At 40.9% G+C, this 19315-nt stretch overlaps 1 protein-coding gene across 4 annotated transcripts in view; it reads right to left on the bottom strand.

Moving 5' to 3' along the window:
- The window catches only part of LOC130907664 (1-phosphatidylinositol 4,5-bisphosphate phosphodiesterase beta-4-like), a 144412-nt gene that overhangs the window by 121762 nt on the left and 3335 nt on the right, over positions 1-19315 (bottom strand). For 2 of the 4 annotated variants that reach the window (XM_057823007.1, XM_057823006.1), the window contains one exon: positions 3104-3153. The gene's annotated coding sequence lies outside the window, so the exon portion shown is untranslated. Of the gene's footprint in view, positions 1-3103; positions 3154-6307; positions 6850-19315 lie in introns of those variants that run through there. The other 2 variants (XM_057823004.1, XM_057823005.1) reach the window with 2 other exon arrangements.

Here is a 19315-nt window from a genome sequence, read left to right as displayed (position 1 = left end):
ACAGTCGGACAAGAAAATTTGTTTGACGCAAATGACGTCTGCTGTCTAGAGGCTGACAGCACTGTAACTACACAGTAATACTTTCTGTTTCTTACCTAATAACCGTTTTGATTCTGTATCATCTCAGAAAACACAAAAAAATCCTTCCAACAAATCTGACAGCTCAAATATATTACCATGTATTTAATTATCCTTAGTTCATGATTTATAGATATAATCCCAGAATAGACTGACGTATTTGACTTTCAATTTTTGATCATGATGAACATTAACATGAGGAACACGGAACAGGAGGGGCAAACCACCTGAATGCTAACCAGCCCCCGCCGGTCACCAGGCCTCGTGCTACACATGATGACATCATTAATACAGATTACATAATGAGCAGAGACCCTCGTATGGAGAGCAATCACTTCGCTGCCTCATTACGGCGTCTATCTAGGGAGCTTCACTGTAGCAGCAGCCCGTTTCATCGTGACTGATGTGTTGTCAAGGCGCGGCACAAGCACACCACGTCGTTATCACTTGTTTTGGAGTGACACTGATGGTTTGGTAAACTTGTTAGAATTTTCTTTATGCTATAGTATCTGAATAACTATTATATATGTTTTTTTTCCCCTTCGTTGGGCATTTTATGGCTGGTGCGACTTATACTCAGGTTCGACTTATAGTCTGAAAAATACGGTATATGATATTGAAGTCAATAAAAACATAAAGGAATGGAAGATTAAATATGAATTATTTGAAAAAAAAAAAAAGTTTTTTTGCTGCTCTTTCTTGTGTGCTCATCTTCGCCTTAAAGGGGGCATGCTGTTATAGAGTATAGTGGTACCTCTACTTACAAACGTCTTTACAAATGGATTTTTCAGGTTACGACACGCCTCAATGGGAAAATATTGCCTCTTGAAGAGTTTACAGAATGTAACATACTTATAGACACTCTGCCATTGGCTATTGCCTAGCATCTTCCTGGCATCCAATTGGCTAACATGGGCCTCTACTGTATGTGTGTGTGTGCGTCTCAGTGTTGTTTTTGGTCATTTTCGTCTCAAGTATTTTGGACGAAAATACTGATTAGTCTTCGTCATATTTTAGTCATTTCAAAATGTGTTAATCTTTGTCTAATTTTAGTCAACAAAAACTCAAATTTTGTCTAGTTTTAGTCGACAATTCTCAAAATGTTCTTGTCTATAAACTTCAAAAGTTTTAGTCCATGAATAGATAAATTAAAAAAAGTTATCCAACAATTTTCGAATGAGCAAAACAGATGAGCACATAACTGTAGAGTCTACAAGGACACGACCATTTTCATGATGATAATACACACTCAGAAGGAAAACAGCACGATTAGCAATTATTTAAACTCACTTGGACGTCACGAAATCTATTTAAAATGATTTCCAAAAGTTTACGAAGACACAGAGTCTGCCAATAGCGAGTCCCGATCAGATACCGAAAAAGTAAGTTTATTTATTTATTTCTTAAATTATTTTTACATGTTACAGTACTGTTTACAGTACTTCTTTTTCCGCATTTATGAGTGTTGCAGAGTATAAAACACATATTTTTGTTTCATTTGGCAATGCCATAGTATTTCTGGATTATTTTGTTTCTTTTTAGACCCTAAAAAATAATAATCAAAAAATTAAAAACCTGATCCTTTTCTCCCAATTCCAATCCTCTGTAAAATGGCCCTACCGGCCTGATTTCTGATCACGTGATCAGATCGGGGATATCACTAGTTTTGAGGCATTTTTATGCTTTATAAAAGATTGATGTCTTAATTTTGGGGGACATGGAACAGATTAGGGCTTTTATATGGAAAATGCGTCTCTACTTATAGAATTTTCAGTTTACGAGACTACTCCAGAACCAATTAATTTCGTAAGTAGAGTATATATGTATGTATATATGTATACGTGATAGGCCTGCACAATATATCATTTCAACATCACCATCGTAATGTGCGCATGCGCAATAGTCCTATCGCAGGACAAGTGAATTTTTTTGGTAGTTTTTTTTATATGTAAACCTTTGTTGTTGTTTTTTTTTTTTTCTTTTTTCAGAAAAATGCAATTGTGCAGAGACATGGCTTCCTGGATCCCATTTTTGTACACCAATCTTCTTCATTCACAGATAACCTTAGCCTGGATTAAACGTTGAATGCTTGGGATGTCCGCATCGCATATTTTGGCACCCAAGTCAGAGTCCGAGTCACCTGATTTTGAGACCCGTTTTTTTTCTTTTTTCTTGCTTTGATGCTCTCGCTGCCGAGAACAGCCTATCACTTACACAATAAATGAGTTTCCACCGCACACTTCCGAGCTTAACGAACAAAGCTTAAAGATGATTAACATATTTAAGCCTTTGATCGTAGACCTATTGAGGCGTTTCTGTCCAGATCAAAGCTACAAACCTGTCGATCATTGTTAACTTTAAGTACCAAATGCCAGCTGCACTGGTGACCAAGAAAAACAGTTTGGTCCCACTGGTTAGCATGAGGGAGGGTGAGCGACTGTAGGAGCATGAAGCAGAAAAACATAAAACCCGATCCTTTTCACCCAATTCCCATCCTCTGTAAAATGGCGCGATGAGCCCGATTTCCGATCATATGAGTCAACCAAAGTCTTCCCAAACACAGCTATTCAAGTTATCTGGTGAAAGCTCTTCTAATTTTAATATCGCAATTTATATGGCAATATATCGTAAACCCCCCAAAAGTCGGAGTTTTTTTCAATATCGTTATATCTCATATGTAGCAGAGAGATATTCTTTTTGTTGAGGACTTCCAACTTCTCTATCCTCATTAGTACAGCCCTTTTAATTAGTATTTCTTCACAGAGGATAAAGAATATATGACTGTGAATTGTTTAATATTTGCCAAAGTCCTGCTTATTGTTAACCGAGTTAAATTCATAGTATATCAGGTCAATGCACATCATCTGAACAAAGTTACGTATCTCGAGAACAAAAATTTCCAAGTTGAGTCACTTAATGGAAAACACCCACAAAATGGTATAACAATGACGAGGCACTTCAAAGCGGTAAGGCCTAATAACACAAAGAAAAATCACCACTGGTGTAAGAAAAAAAAAAAACTCACCAGTTCTGCATCAATTACGTTCAGCGGGAAACGCTCATCTCTTGGCCAGCCTGCAGAGACAAAAAAGGACATACGGTAAGAAGAGGAGAGAATTTCATCAATCACGCCGTCGGGACTTATTTGGCTGCTTTACAGTCGGAAGCTCGCCTCCTTCCCGGCGGTTCCCTCCCGCTCGGGAAAACACCCCACAAATCACAACCTCTACCAGCCGAGCGGCACGCCAGGCTTATCAAAAGAAATCCGTGACGGTGCAACCTTGTCATGGCTGAAGATGTGAGCAGAATGTATGACAGGGACTAGATAGAAGGGGAAGCGACGAGGTCGTTCAAGGACAAACAAAGGAGGAGAACACTAATAGACGCTGTGCCATGTATTGATCGCCTCCATGAATGAATAAACACCACACCACACGACAATTATCCTTAGTATGACTGAACCCACCATGCGTCGCAGTATGTCATCTATACAAAAAACTGCTACCATGGACTGTAGAGCAGATCTGGTACCTGTATAGCTGCCATCAAAACTAGCGGTTAAAAATAATTATTTGAACACTGAGCAGAGCAGCGACAGACAATCATTTGTTTCAACTAATTGTCAACCAGTTTTTCATTCTAACGTAATGGAATTGAAATGAATGCAGACAACAACAAGATGGCGTCAACTTAGAGAAGTTGAGCGAAGTAGGAAATATTTTTCTAGAAATTGCTTATAAAGCAAATAAGCCAGCAGCTTGCCTGCAGGTTATTACACTGAACAAATAAGGAACACTTAATCTGCTGGCTGCATGTGATCAAACACTTGTCAAACTCAGCAACACACATGTTGCTGTTGACGTGAGTTATGTCTTTTTTTTACTTAGGACAAAAGGAAGCTGTTCACAACAACAACACTCAAACTTGTGCTAAAATTATATTTTAATGCAGGTCTACAGTACATTCATTGCTGTATTAGGATTTTATTCTCAGGGTATGCAGACTTTAATAAAATAAATATTCATGGAACATTAGCATCGCCACATTAACATGCATTTTTATTCTTTTTACAAGCTTTTTCTTGTAATTTTAGGATTATGGCTGTGTATTATTCCAGAATATTTTAGGGTTGCACGATATCCATTTTTTGAAAAAGATACCGATATCGCTAACTTCTTGCTTCTCAAGGCCGATACCGATACGATAACCGATTATATATATATATATATATATATATATATACATATATATATATATATATATTTTTTTTTAATTTATATTCACCTGAGTTTTTGAACACCTGTGCGTAAAAAATACTAGTGGTGGATTCAGCATAGATTTGCCTTTGACCTAACCAGATTTTTCATGATGACATGAACATTATTATGATGAACTAAAACAAAGACAAGAACAGTTTTGACTTCAAATAAAGTTCCCATATTTATTTATAAGTAAATATAATTTGAGTCAATCACAATCAGTCAATGTCATTGAGGATGTGTTCCCTGAACAGTGAGCACTGAACTAAAACATAAACCCAACAGATAGTGTGCTTTGTCATCAGATAAAAACATTTGGTGCAACAGGAGAGGAGACTTTTGTGGTCTTGGCCCATGAAACAACTTTCTTAACCTGGCAATTATAGGACAGCAAGCCTGTCAAAAACCAAAAGGCCTATCAATAACTTACTAACTTATAACTAACACTGTAAAATGCAAACATTTGCTAATTGCCATTGTAAGGTTTCTCACTCAGTGATGGAAAAATACGGCCTCTAGAACAGTAACAAAACTTTGCATACTGGCAAAACAGGAGTGGAAACAAACGCACACATCCCAATCCACCGACACCCTGGCAAAAACATTATACAGTATATTACCGAGCCGATAAATAATGTTATTGGATTTATTGGGATGACGTCATAATTCCTATTATTGGACCGATAATTATCAAACCGAGAATTATCGTGCACCGCTGGAATATTTTAAAACAACATTCAGTTAACACTTGAAATAATTAAATTTTTCTCCTGATATTAAAATTCAACTCGCACGACATTACAACTTTATTCTGTTGATATTACAATTTCCTTTTCAAACAATAATGTTGCTTTATTTTCCTAATATGGCGACGAGATTCTTTTAACATTTGAACTATATTCATGTTAATTTTTTTTCTCGCAAGAATATTAGTGCTCATTATACAGTTTTACAGAATGAATATCATGACTTTCTTCTATTATTTTATTTTTCCCCCAAAAAAATTCTTTAGAAAAATCAGCATTTTACCCACACATATAACTATGTCGCTTCTCAAAAACCACACAATAAAAGAAAAAAATGTCTAAGAAAATATTTTAACCTGTGAATAGCTGAATCTGCTGTTCCAGAAACGCAAATATGCGGGGTTAACAGTTTCACAGTTTTGAGCAATATTACAAGGTCAATCAAATCTTATAAGAGCTTTATCTCTGTAATGTTACAATGTATTTTTCACGGAATCTTTCAACTTTATCCTCGTATTAAATCAACATTCCACCCTGAAAAAAGTCGATATATTCCCTTAATACTACAACTTAATTCTATAAATATTACATGTTTACCCTGCTCATATTTTTCTTAATTTCCAACTGCTGTTTAAGGGTTAATAACATCAGGTGGCAAGCATTAGAAAAAATTGCTTATCATATTCTTCTTTCTGCCTCCATGATGCTGGATGAGAGACCTTGAGCAATGACACCTTGCATGCAGCACTAATGTTTTTGGGCTACACATGCACACGTAAACCTGCTCGAAAACGACCGGGGTCGCATTTCCACGCGGGCACTGGCTTCGTCCTTCCCCGCCTGCAGTCGCCTCTGTCCCGCTACAGAGCTAGCAGTGCCTGCCCCCACCTCCAGCACCACCTCCCACCAACCCACCCACCGCGGAAACATCAATACTCTCATCTCTTTCGCATTTGAAGGCCCACCACATAAACGCACACGCACACTTAAACACATGCAAACACATTTGTCATGTTTTTACCCGCTTATGTTTCCAGCCCACGCTAGCGAGTTAGCCACGAGGCTAACAACTGTCTCCAGCTGTGTGTGTGATATATGTGATGCGATCTATCCTTATGGGAGTTTTCTTTTCTTCTTTAAAAAAAATTAACTCGAACATGCTATTCCACACTCATGCTTAAAAGGAGAGTTTTAACCTCGGTCTAAGTGGAGCTAGCTTCTTACTTGATTGGCAGGCTTTTTTTTTTGTTTTGTTTTAATCCGCGAGGAACAGGAAGGATGCTGAGTACCGAGAGGAGTCCAGCAAGCAGTCCGGTGCAGCTCGTACCCTTCCCGGCTGCTTCCTCCTGGTCTCCCCGCTGCTGCTGCTGGTCCCGGTGCTCGTGGAGACTGAGAGCCGGCCGTCCGACCAACAAGCTGATCTTTTCGTTATGTTTGTGTGCGTGCGTGTGCGTGAATGTGTATATGTGTGTGTGAGAGAGGGGAGAGAGAGTGAATGAGTGCGCGGTGAGTGAGTCATCCAGCCCAAGCACATCCAGCTCCTCCCTGCCTGTCTAACAGCTGACTAGTGGAGCCGCCGTGCCTTGACGGGGGCAAACACTAAAGCCCCCACCTTCTTCCCAAGCTCCCGCCACCCACACTAGGCTGCACGCCAACAAAGGAATAACCAATTAGTAACAAAATGCAAGGGAGAAAATCAGCCATGTGTAGAAAACCAGCCAAGACAAATAGAAAATACAGCATTAGGCGTCCAGCAAGGGTGTATATTAAGCCCAGTATCAGAAAGTTCAGTAAAGTTTTGGGGCTGCTTTGCTATACTTGCATTGCAAAGTGTTGGAATGCAAAGTACAAAGTGCAAATCAGGGCCATTTGGGGGCCCTAAGCAAAATAATGCCAAGGGGCCCATATTTTTGTTCCACCATTTCATCACAGTGTACTGTGAAACCCATACACGCAATCCAACCTATACGTACATATTTTGTATATTAATCAGATTTTTTGTTTCTCTGCTCCAGAAGGATAAATTCTCTTTGACATATTCGTGCATCTATTTTCCAAGCAAGTTTGAGCACCAATCATCGCAAAGCAGGTTCAACGTCAATCCCCAGGTTGCCAGATTGTAATGACAAGAAAACGGATGTTTGCATAGATAAATGGCAATGCGCGCCACATTATTCACGATGCTCTATTAAAAACATAAAATGAGGTTGCCAGATTGGGGGCTCCCTAGTGGTCAGGGGCCCTAAGCAGCTGCATAGTCTGCGTATCGGCTGGGTCGGCCTTGGTGCAAATACGATAGCCCAGGGATAAAGAGTCGGACACAAGTCCCATAACACAGACAGATTGGGCTGAAATTCATGAAAATGCCCGCTTGTTATCCTGAGGGAATTACAAGCATAGGTGAAATTTGACTTTTAGGGTGGGGGAGTGGGCATAACATGTTAATGACCCCGAAACAAACAAACAAACAAACAAAAATCAAATTGCAAGAATATTTATAATAACAAGTTGACAATGAGCATCCCCCCCCCCAATCATTCTTGAGTGGAATTCTAAATCGGGCTGCTTAGGAAATACTCTTTGCCAAGATCGTCATCCAGTGAATATGGTACGCCCGCCGGTGTCATGCCAATGTAGTTACCCCAGTCAAAAATTGTATCCCCTAGGCGGAGCCATATGGAGGTACATTTGTGTCTTTATTATTCAATCAAAAAAAAGTTGCTTCAATCACAATATATATTTTCAACCCAAAAAAGTCACTTCAATAAGTAAAATGTGTTTGAATGTAAAAATAAATTTGAAACTAAAAAAACTAAACCCCCCCCAAAAAATGCATGTAAAAGCTATTTTTCTTAGATTTTTTTTTTTTTTCTTCGTTTGAAGTCAAGTTTTTTTTTTTTTTTTGATTGAAGCAACTTTTTTTAATTGAAGTAATGTTGATTTGTGTTTGGGCCACATTTTGGTTAGGACATTTTTGTCTTTATTATTCAATCAAAAAATAAGTTGCTTCAAAAAATATATATTTTCAAAAAGAAAAATCACTTCAATCAAAAAAAAGAAAAAAATTCAATCATGGAAAAAGTTTTTGAATGCAAAAGCAATCCTTTTTGTGTTTGGGCCATATTATGGGTAGTACATTTGTGTCTTAATCATTTAATCCTAAAAAAAGTTGCTTCAATCAAAAAAATATAAATATTTTAAATCAAAGAAAAAAATCATTTAAAAAATAAAATTGCCCAGCCCTATTTTTTTTTTTTTTTGTGGAAAACTATATGCAAAGCAAATGACAGTCTAAGTTGCTAGTCACATGATCTGTTCGAAAAATAATTTGACCCATGATGAAAATATATTTTTTTTTTTGTTCATTTCATTCATTTTTGTTGCAGTTTTGTTGCTTTACAACTTACTGTATATATATAGGAAAGTCAATCACATGCAATAACACTTTTCGGCCACCAGGGAGGGGGCTGCCCCCCCCCTTAAAGTCCGCTTATGATTACAAGTCCCAATTTCAGGTAATAGCCATGGTAAATGCTGATGAAAAAAATCAGCTTTCCAAATATGACACAAACCTACATCTTTGATTTTTATTTTTATTGATTGATTGAACGATGTGTACGGCGGAAGAAAGACTGACATGTAGGACTTTTAATTCAAATTTACAATATATTTGTAAAGCAAAAATGCTTGGTTTTGAGTATGGGAGTAGTCAGAGAGGGGTTTCTATTTACATTCACCAACCTTGGCCAGAATTTATTCAGAATTGTGGATTTACAGTACCACAAAAATGAGAACTGTAACCTTTAACCAGATTAAGTCCACATTTAGGACATATAATTAAAAATTTCTACATATTGGTACTGTAAAAATGCATAGTTTGGAGTGTGGGAGTAATCTGAAAGTCAACTTCTGATATTCACCATCCTTGTCCAGAACTTATTCTTGATTGTGTATTTACAGTACCACAAAAATGAGAACTGTAACCAGATCAAAGTCCACAGAATTCAACATTTCTACATATTGTTACAGTAAAAATGCATAGTTTTCAGTGTGGGAGTAGTCTGAAGGTCCACTTCTAATATTTACCAACCTTGGCCAGAACTTATTCAGAATTGTGGATTTACAGTACCACAAATATGAGAACTGTAACCTGATCAAAGTATACATGTAAGGCTTGTAATTCATTTTTCTGAATATTGGTGCAGTAAAAATGCATAGTTTTGAATATGGGAGTGGTCAGAGAGGTCTACTACTAATATTCATCAACCTTGGCTGGAATTTATTCAAAATTGCGGATTTGCAGTACCACATAAATGAGAACTGTAACCTGGTTACAGTTTACATGCAGGAGCTTTCTTCATTTTTCCAAAAAATTGTATGGTAAAAATGCAGTTTTGAGTATGGGCTTAGTCCAATACTTCTCAAATAGTGGGGCGCGCCCCCCTGGGGGGGCGCAGAGCAATGCCAGGGGGGGCGCATGTGACCTCGGGGAACATGTTTTTTTTTTTTTTGCCGTACTAGTACTTGCACATCCACTCAGTAGGTGGCAGTGGCGCGCTCATTTTCAGAGTGCGCGCAGTATTTTTGAACTAAGGAAGAGCACTCAGCACACACAGACAACAGATATGAAGAGCAGTGTGCCACCGCTGTTTTCGAAAGCCGTTTTCCGACCGGACTCACTCACGCAGCGACCCACTGTCTTGTCCTGTTCTCACGTCGCCGCCCGAGAAATGCCATTTTCGGCTTGGGATCGTCACGACGACTGCCCTCACCTACGGTTCTACCTCGGCCGCCGTGAATGCGCTTTTTTCGTGCCGTTTGCCTTTTAGCTTTGACTTTTAATACAGTGGGTGATGATGAAAGACCACTGTTTACTGTGTCTAAAAATAATTATAGCAGACAGCAAGAAGCCAAATCAATTAAGACGCCACTTAAAGACATTAAGACCCCAATCTCATTGTTAAGCCGCTTGATTTTTTCAGTGAAAACGTGCCGAATATTGCCAACAATCGTCCTGCTTTGTCAGTGTTATATCAGTAAGCCAGTGAGCATTGTTAGCATGCTAATTGCAAAATAACTCCACACCATTGCAAAGGAGGTAAATACTGTGAGCAGCAAAAACAAAAACTGTCCTGTCCAAGGACACTTTTTCCCCCTTTTATTCAGATTTGTTTTTTCGGTCAAATTTTTTGGCACATTGTCCTCATGAGTGAATGTTTCTAATCAATTTTAATTTGGTATTATTTACTGATTTTATTACATTTTATTTTTCTGTAACAAATGGTCAAAAATGTACCTTGAGTGTATTTTTTAGTTTGGATGTGAATTTTTTTTTTTTTTTTTTTAATTCAGGCAAATTGATGCACGTCAAGTCTTCTCTGTTACAAACAAAACAATGTTAATAAAGTTATACTTTATTATAAGTTGATCTATGTTACTTTTTTTCTTTATTAGAAAAAAAGGACACAATGTTAGGCAGATGCGTATTTATAGTAGTAATTTTATAGACAAATGATACTATTTACAGTGGCGGCAGAGAGTTTGGGGGGGCGCGAAACATTTACATCTTCCTTGGGGGGGCGTGACAGAAAATAATTGAGAAGCACTGGCTTAGTTGGAGAGGTCCACTACTCAAATTCATCAATTTTAGGCAGTACCTATTCAGATTTGTCAATTTGCAGTGCCACAAAAAATGAGAACTGTAACTTACCATTTACTTAAACAACCAGTTAATCAGGGGAATCGCATAATATTGTACTGTACGCAAATGTACACTACATGGAGCGGTTTTAAAATCAGGCGACTATTTCATTTTAAATGATGACAATGGTGGTATTATATAGAGTATTTTAGAGTGTTTTTAAGAGTTGGGAACAATGCGAGCACACAGAAGTCAACTGCCTTGCCTCTCTCCGCATTTACCTTAATTACGCGGATGCGCTCATTTCAGGGTCTGCTCATGTGACCACGGGCCCATTGGCCCACCGGGGAACTCCCCAGTATCCACATATGCAAGTCCGCCCTTGATGAGTAAACAGAGCCCTGACATTTCATCTCAGACTGCCCCAAAAAGTCCCTTTTCTTCCTTCAATAGGGTTGAAGATTTTGGGCAAACACGTGCTTTTGCACGTCCACGCGCTGTTTCACTGATCCTCTGCCTAGGCCAGTGGTGGCCAAGTTTGGTCCTCGAGAGCCCCAATCCAGCCTGTTTTCCATGTCTCCCTCCTCTAACACACCTCGATCAAATGATCAGCTCATCAGCAACCTCTGCAGAAGTCTGACAATGAAACTGATAATTTGAGTCAGGTGTGTTGGAGGAAGACATGGAATACAGGCTGGATTGAGGCTCTCGAGGACTGGGCTTGGCCACCCCTGGCCTAGGCTGTGCTTGGCAAAAACACTTTTTAACCCACTTAAGACTTGCTACTAACAGTAAACAATCACATTTGCTGTTTATATGTTTCTGGTGTTGATTTTACGGGCCAAACAATCGTTGCCTTACGTTCATGATCGTACAAGCATGCATGCCATGCAGTCGTGAGTAAAAAAAACGACAAACTCCATATAGCACCTTCAACGGGCTGTATGCCTAATTGCATTAGTTGTCCAAAACACTCCAAAACACAAGCATACAGTGGGGCAAATAAATATTTCATCAACCACCATTTGTACAAGTTCTCCTACTTGAAAAGATTAGAGAGGCCTGTAATTGTCAACATGGGTAAACCTCAACTATGAGAGACAGAATGTGGAAAAAAAACAGAAAATCACACTGTTTGATTTTTAAAGAATTTATTTCCAAATTAGAGTGGAAAATAAATATTTGGTCACCAACAAACAAGCAAGATTTCTGGCTGTCAAAGAGGTCTAACTTCTCCTGACGAGGTCTAACGAGGCTCCACTCGTTACCTGTATTAATGGCATTTGTTTTAACTCATTATCGGTATAAAAGACACCTGTCCACAATGTCAATCAGTCACACTCCAAACTCCACTATGGCCAAGACCAAAGAGCTGTCGAAGGACACCAGAGACAAAATTGTAGACTTGCACCAAGCTGGGAAGACTGAATCTGCAATAGGTAGAACCCTTGGTGTAATGAAATCAACTGTTGGAGCAATTATTAGAAAATGGAAGACATACAAGACCACTGATAATCTCCCTCGATCTGGGGCCCCATGCAAGATCTCACCCCGTGGCGTCAAAATGATAAGAACGGTGAACAAAAATCCCAGAACCACAAGGGGCTGGGATCACATTAACAAAGGCTACTATCGGTAACACAATGCGCCGCCAGGGACTCAAATCCTGCACTGCCAGACGTGTCCCCCTGCTGAAGCCAGTACACGTCCAGGCCCGTCTGCGGTTCGCTAGGGAGCATATGGATGATCCAGAAGAGGACTGGGAGAAGGTGTTATGGTCAAATGAAACCAAAATAGAACTTTTTGGTAGAAACACAGGTTCTCCTGTTTGGAGGAGAAATGAATTGCATCCGAAGAGCACCATACCCACTGTGAAGCATGGGGGGTGGAAACATCATCCTTTGGGTACCAAGAGACCAGGACGACTGATCTGTGTAAAGGAAAGAATGAATGGGGCCATGTATGGAGAGATTTTGAGTGAAAATCTCCTTCCATCAGCAAGGGCATTGAAGATGAGACGTGGCTGGGTCTTTCAGCATGACAATGATCCCAAACACACAGCCAGGGCAACGAAGGAGTGGCTACGTAAGAAGAATTTCAAGGTCCTGGAGTGACCTAGCCAGTCTCCAGATCTCAACCCCATAGAAAATCTGTGGAGGGAGTTGAAAGTCCGTGTTGCCCAACTACAGCCCCAAAACATCACTGCTCTAGAGGAGATCTGCAAGGAGGAATGGGCCAAAATACCAGCAACAGGGTGTGAAAAGCTTGTGAAGAGTTACAGAAAATGTTTGGCCTCCGTTATTGCCAACAAAGGGTACAGAACAAAGTATTGAGATGAACTTTTGGTAATGACCAAATACTTATTCTCCATTATGAGTTGCAAATAAATTCTTTAAAAATCAAACAATGTGATTTTCAGGTTTTTTTTTCCACATTCTGTCTCTCATGGTTGAGGTTTACCCATGTTGACAATTACAGGCCTCTCTAATATTTTCAAGTGGAAGAACTTGCACAGTTAGTGGTTGACTAAAAACTTATTTGCCCCACTGTATGCACACTTTCCTTCCCCTCTCTGTTTCGGATTTTACTTCGGTTCGTATGCCTGTGGCAGTTCAATGTCCAGTCACTACTGCCGCCACACTGACCTCTCTCTTCTGCTTACGTCATACCCTCATTGCATCTATTCTCTTAAAAGCAAGACACATATTTACAGATATGGCAGAATATAATGCTACGTAGTTCAACCGCACCGCCGAGTGATCACAGCCAATAACAATTGCTGTTGAAAGCAATACTACACAACAGTGGCCAAGTCTACAATTTGATTACAACAGAGTAGGGGTGTTACAAAAGATGGAAATGGTGAGATATTGCTATATCTGTTCATTTTGAGTCACTTCCTATTCATTTAGGGAGATTCCCTAGTTCGGTAACCCAAAATCAAGAGTAAGCGATCCGTAAATGCCCCAAAATCAACAGGAACTGACCCAGAAATGCCACAAAATCAACACAGAGTGATGGAAAATCAACGAAAAATGACACGAAATGCCACAAAATTAACTCATTGGCCGCCATTGACGGCCGTAGACATCCGACCCGTTTCAAATGGATATGACGGATACTAGTAATAAACTCATTTCAATTCATGGCTGTTTATTAGTTATATTGTAGGGCAGTGGTGGCAAACAGATTCCACAAAAGGCCACACTGGGTCCTGGTCTTTGTTCCAACAGATCAAGCACAGACAGTTCAACCAATGAGATTTCTGCTAAAATAAGCAGCACCGGACTTCAATCAACTGATTACACTTATATGACACCAGATTGGTGAAAAGGTATTCATCTCGTTTGGTTGGAATGAAATCCAGTACCCACTGGACAACTGTGTTGTCGAGTATCGTAGAATGATTTCCTGAACCATCGATAACTGTTGTCTTCCTATATCATAAGATCATTGTTATCTTGACCCTTGAATCGCAAATCGTATTGTGAGCTACCCAGACGTTTCCTTCCCTAAACTGAGCTGGTCAATAAGAGCCAGATCGGTCCAAATAAGTCCTGTAACACAGTAATGCAAAAATAAAGAAGGATCTGGCACAAATCAACACCTGTGTATAGGGTGACAATATGGATCACAATTGCCAACAGCAATGTGCATGTATTCTTTATCCTCTGCAGAAAATGACAAGTAACATTTGATGAACACAGGAAAATGACCATAAGGTAGCGTGGGTGGTTTGATGCCGGAGGTGCTGAGAGTCAGGTGAAAGCTGCCGCTAAATAGAAAATGGCTGACTAGCAAACAAAAGTCAGTACAATGTCTGCGGGTTATTAGGCTGAACAAATATCGTGCAACAGTCACAAAACAGGTTTTCTGACACGTTAGACATAAGAAGAAACTCGCTTATCGCAAAAGAAATTTTCAGCGTTCTGTTTTGAATGATAACATTTTTGCAAGCTGAAATGACTTTCTCAGTGTTTTCTTCCGGTTAATAATTCATATTTCTGACATTTACTTGTGGGACTCCAAATTATTGGTTTCTTAAGTTTCTCAAGGCTGAAAGATTTTTTATTCATGAAGTCAAATAGAAAATCATTCTAAAAAGCATCGGCATTTACAGCGTCTGCTGAAATGGTACAAGGCAATATTGTAAGGACATTGTAGAGACAGGTGGAAAGCTCTACTTATGTCTCACTTAATAGCTGCAACAAGACTTAATCAAAGTCGACTATTAGGAGAGCAAAGAGGAACTTTAACAAGACCTTAATGTATGGAAAAAAGGTTCTCATTTTTTATACTTATCACATGTCCGCATTAGAGGTGTGACAAAATATCGAAACGGTGATGTATTGTGATACATTGTATCCCAAAAGATTATCGATATGCTCCTGCCAAGATATATCTAGAGCTGTCCCGACTAGTCGATGTTGTAGATGTCATCGATGACGTAAATACGGGCAAAACATACCGTCGACGGGTAATGGCGGGTTAAAAAAAAATTACATGCGGATAAAGTTTAGAATGGCAGGCGCTTGCGATGCAAGCCGTTGTTACTGGTATTCCCAAGGGGGCTGCTGTTATTTCAATGTGACCGGCATTGTCAGATTGAGCAAAGAGGAAGAAAGTGGGCGAGCGAGAGAGAGGGAGCGAGATCGGAGAGTTGGGAAAGTGCGCGTAGTTGAGTGACTGCATCCCCCACGTTTTTGTTTTGGTCAATTAAAAGTATCCATAAAAAGCCATCCGTCGCCTTTCGCCGTTTTTATGCACGCCGCCGCCTTCCTGAGGAGGAAATCAGACGAACCGACGACAACGAGCCAAGTGAATCGCCGGTTCACTCTTCACTACGGCGAGGAGTTGAAAACACCGTCAATTACCAAAAAGGGCAGAATTGGTGACACGTGAAAGTGGCATAAAGCCAAAAAAGCGGACCAGAATAGCCAGAGCCTGGAATTATTTCAAGGAAAATATGGAGGGTGCCACTGTGTGTACTCTTTGCTAAGCTGAGCTCGCATACCACGGTAGCACGTCGGCTATGAATTAATACTTGAAGCGCCGTCACCCAAGTAGAAGACAACAAGAAAAAACAAGCTAGCGGATTGTAAATCCATACAACATTCGAATGATTTTTAAAAAAAATGGAAGTTACTTTTATGTGCGTCGTATCAACGTGCATTTTTATTTAATAAAATGATTAATATATATATTATATAATTATATATATTTTTTAAATTATTATTAAATTTATTAGGAACATGGAAACTTGGGGAAAATATATACATATATCCTGTATATACATAATATAATAAAAATATATATGGAACAGCACTGGCCTGCTTACTGTAATCCATGACTGCACTAATGTTAGTTACTTTATATTATAAAGTATCTTTTTTTTTTTTTTTTTTTGCCAGGGTGAAAAATATTTACAGTGCCGAAGTGAGAAGTGCGTGAGTTAAGAGGCAGGCTCCCGCGGGCGTGGCCCCGTCCACCAGAACCACCGGCCCCAGGGCGGAAGAGGCGTCAGGGCCCCGATCAATCCCCGCCCCAGACCACCCACGGCGCCTCCGCGACCGCCCACCCCCCTCCCACCCACCGAGCACCCACCCCGCACCCCGAGCCGGCGCCACACCAAGCGCCGGCGACCAGGGGGCGTCCACCCCACCGGCAAGGGACAGCAAGCCTCACCCTAGGCCCCGCGGGCCCCAAGAGGCCCCGCCAATGACCCCGCCGGCCGGGGGGCAGCCGCGGCCGCCGCGGCCCAGGGAGGCGGACAGGGCCGGAAACAGACCAAGGGGAGGGAAGCACACCCCCCACAACCCACCCCCGGGCCAAGAGGGGCGCGCGGTATGGCACCAGAGGGCACCTCCCCGGCACCCGGTACAGGGAGACGCGGCTCCGGCCGGGTGGATCTGGGAGGGAACCATGGCTGCCGCATACACCCCCCGGCCCCCACCCCAACTCCACCCCACCCCGGCCGGCCGGGGAAGGGCCGCGGCCCCGGACCGGCACCCGCGCAATAAACTTGATTGTTATCAGGCTCCTGCAGAGCTTGCTGATGAGCTGATCATTTGATTCAGGTGTGTCAAGGGAGGGAGACATGGAAAACAAGCTGGATAGTGGCACTCAAGGACCAGGGTTGCTGACCCCTGCCCTAGACTGACCAGAAAAGCCAAGAGGCTCTGCGTTAGACTGGCCAGTGTTTTAAGAGGATGCTTGCCATTCGGAAGCTAATGCTAATGCTAACGCTAGGATTTACATTTAGCGTCTGATGATCACTCAGCACAGACCCTTAAAGGCTAATAAAGCATTGCAGATTCTTTCTTGCCAAGATAAGAAAACAAATCTTACGGTGTTTCCAAACAAGCAAAATGGAGAGCAGCCTAGCTTAAGACTAGAGTTGGGCATCGAACATCGATGGGATCCGGGACTAGCACTCCGATGCTCCTGGAACCGTTCGAATTTTTAAATTTCGATTCCATGTTCAGGTGTTGTGACTGCCGATCGGAAAAAATAGCTGCCGAACACCACGAGGAAGAAGCCACATGAAGCGTGTTTGTATATTGCAACTTGATTTCAACCATGGACACGGTGCGGCATCGCTCAAAAGTTTGGCTCAACTTCACAAAGAAAAATGATCAATCAGCTCAGTGCAACATTTGCAACACAGCCATATCATGCAAAGGTGGCTGCACGACCATTGTGATTAAACACCTCCAGCTTCATGGAATACAAGTGCCGAGTAGTGCATAGCTGAGTGCCGCCTATTTGACACGCTGTGCCAGTCCTCTAACCAGTCAGAACCAGGTAAGTAAAACAATAAATTATGTCTGTCTTCTGCTGCCCCCGTGTCCAGACCACAGAATAAGCGGTAGATGATGGATGGATGGATGGATGGATGGATGGATGGATGGATGGATGGATGGATGGATGGATGGATGGATGGATGGATGGATGGATGGATGGATGGATGGATGGATGGATGGATGGATGGATGGATGGAATAGTACGAGAATAAGTCGTATTACTACACCGGGCTAATGTAGCGATATAAGCAGCTACGTACTTTATGATGTTTTTGTACTTGTCTTTTGTTTTATAATAGTTTTACAAATAAGGAAATCCTTATCATTTTGCCTCATCTATATCAAATTATAATCGATAAATGAATTTATACCAATGCTTTGTCGTAACTCCCAGCTAAAGTACATGTACTGTTTGTAAATTGCGTAGCCCTACGTGATATTTGCGACTTATTCTTGCTTTCTCATATTTATATGTTAAAGCTTCATCTACACCCAGTGAAAGTTTGTTCTCCACTGCAGGAGACACTATCTGTCCAGAACGCTCACGTTTACTGCCTGAGAAGGCAGATACAGTGGGGCAAATAAGTATTTAGTCAACCACTAATTGTGCAAGTTCTCCCACTTGAAAATATTAGAGAGGCCTGTTTTTGTCAACATAGGTAAACCTCAACCATGAGAGACATAATGTGGGGGGAAAAAAACAGAAAATGGCATTGTTTGATTTTTAAAGAATTGATTTGCAAATCATGGTGGAGAATAAATATTTGGTCAATACCAAAAGTTCATCTCAGTACTTTGTTATGTACCCTTTGCTGGCAATAATGGAGGCCAAACGTTTTCTGTAACTCTTCACAAGCTTTTCACACACTGTTGCTGGTATTTTGGCCCATTCCTCCATGCAGATCTCCTCTAGAGCAGTGATGTTTTGGGGCTGTCATTGGGCAACACGGATTTTCAACTCCCTCCACAGATTTTCGATGGGGTTAAGATCTGGAGACTGGCTAGGCCACTCCAGGACCTTGAAATGCTTCTTACGAAGCCACTCCTTTGTTGCCCTGGCTGTGTGTTTGGGATCATTGTCATGCTGAAAGACCCAGCCACGTCTCATCTTCAATGCCCTTGCTGATAGAAGGAGATTTTCACTCAAAATCTCTCAATACAGGGCCCCATTCATTCTTTCCTTTACACAGATCAGTCATCCTGGTCCCTTTGCAGAAAAACAGCCCCAAAGCATGATGTTTCCACCCCCGTGCTTCACAGTGGGTATGGTGTTCTTCGGATGCAATTCAGTATTCTTTCTCCTCCAAACACGAGAACCTGTGTTTCTACCAAAAAGTTCTATTTTGGTTTCATCTGATCATAACACATTCTCCTAGTCCTCTTCTGGATCATCCAAATGCTCTCCAGCGAACCGCAGATGGGCCTGGACATGTACTGGCTTCAGCAGGGGGACATGTCTGGCAGTGCAGGATTTGAGTCCCTGGCGGCGCATTGTGTTACTGATAGTAGCCTTTGTTACTGTGGTCCCAGCTCTCTGTAGGTCATTCACTAGGTCCCCCCGTGTGGTTCTGGGATTTTTGCTCACCGTTCTTGTTATCGCTTTTATACCGATAATTAGTTAAAACAGGTGCCATTAATACAAGTAATGAGTGGAGCCTCGTTAGACCTCGTTAGAAGAAGTTAGACCTCTTTGACAGCCAGAAATCTAGCTAGTTTGTAGGTGACCAAATACTTATTTCCACTCTAATTTGGAAATAAATTCCTTAAAAATCAAACAATGTGATTTTC

This window comes from Corythoichthys intestinalis, chromosome 19, assembly GCF_030265065.1.
Source record: "Corythoichthys intestinalis isolate RoL2023-P3 chromosome 19, ASM3026506v1, whole genome shotgun sequence".
Classification (NCBI taxonomy): domain Eukaryota; kingdom Metazoa; phylum Chordata; class Actinopteri; order Syngnathiformes; family Syngnathidae; genus Corythoichthys; species Corythoichthys intestinalis.
This window is presented reverse-complemented; position numbering and strand designations above follow the sequence as displayed.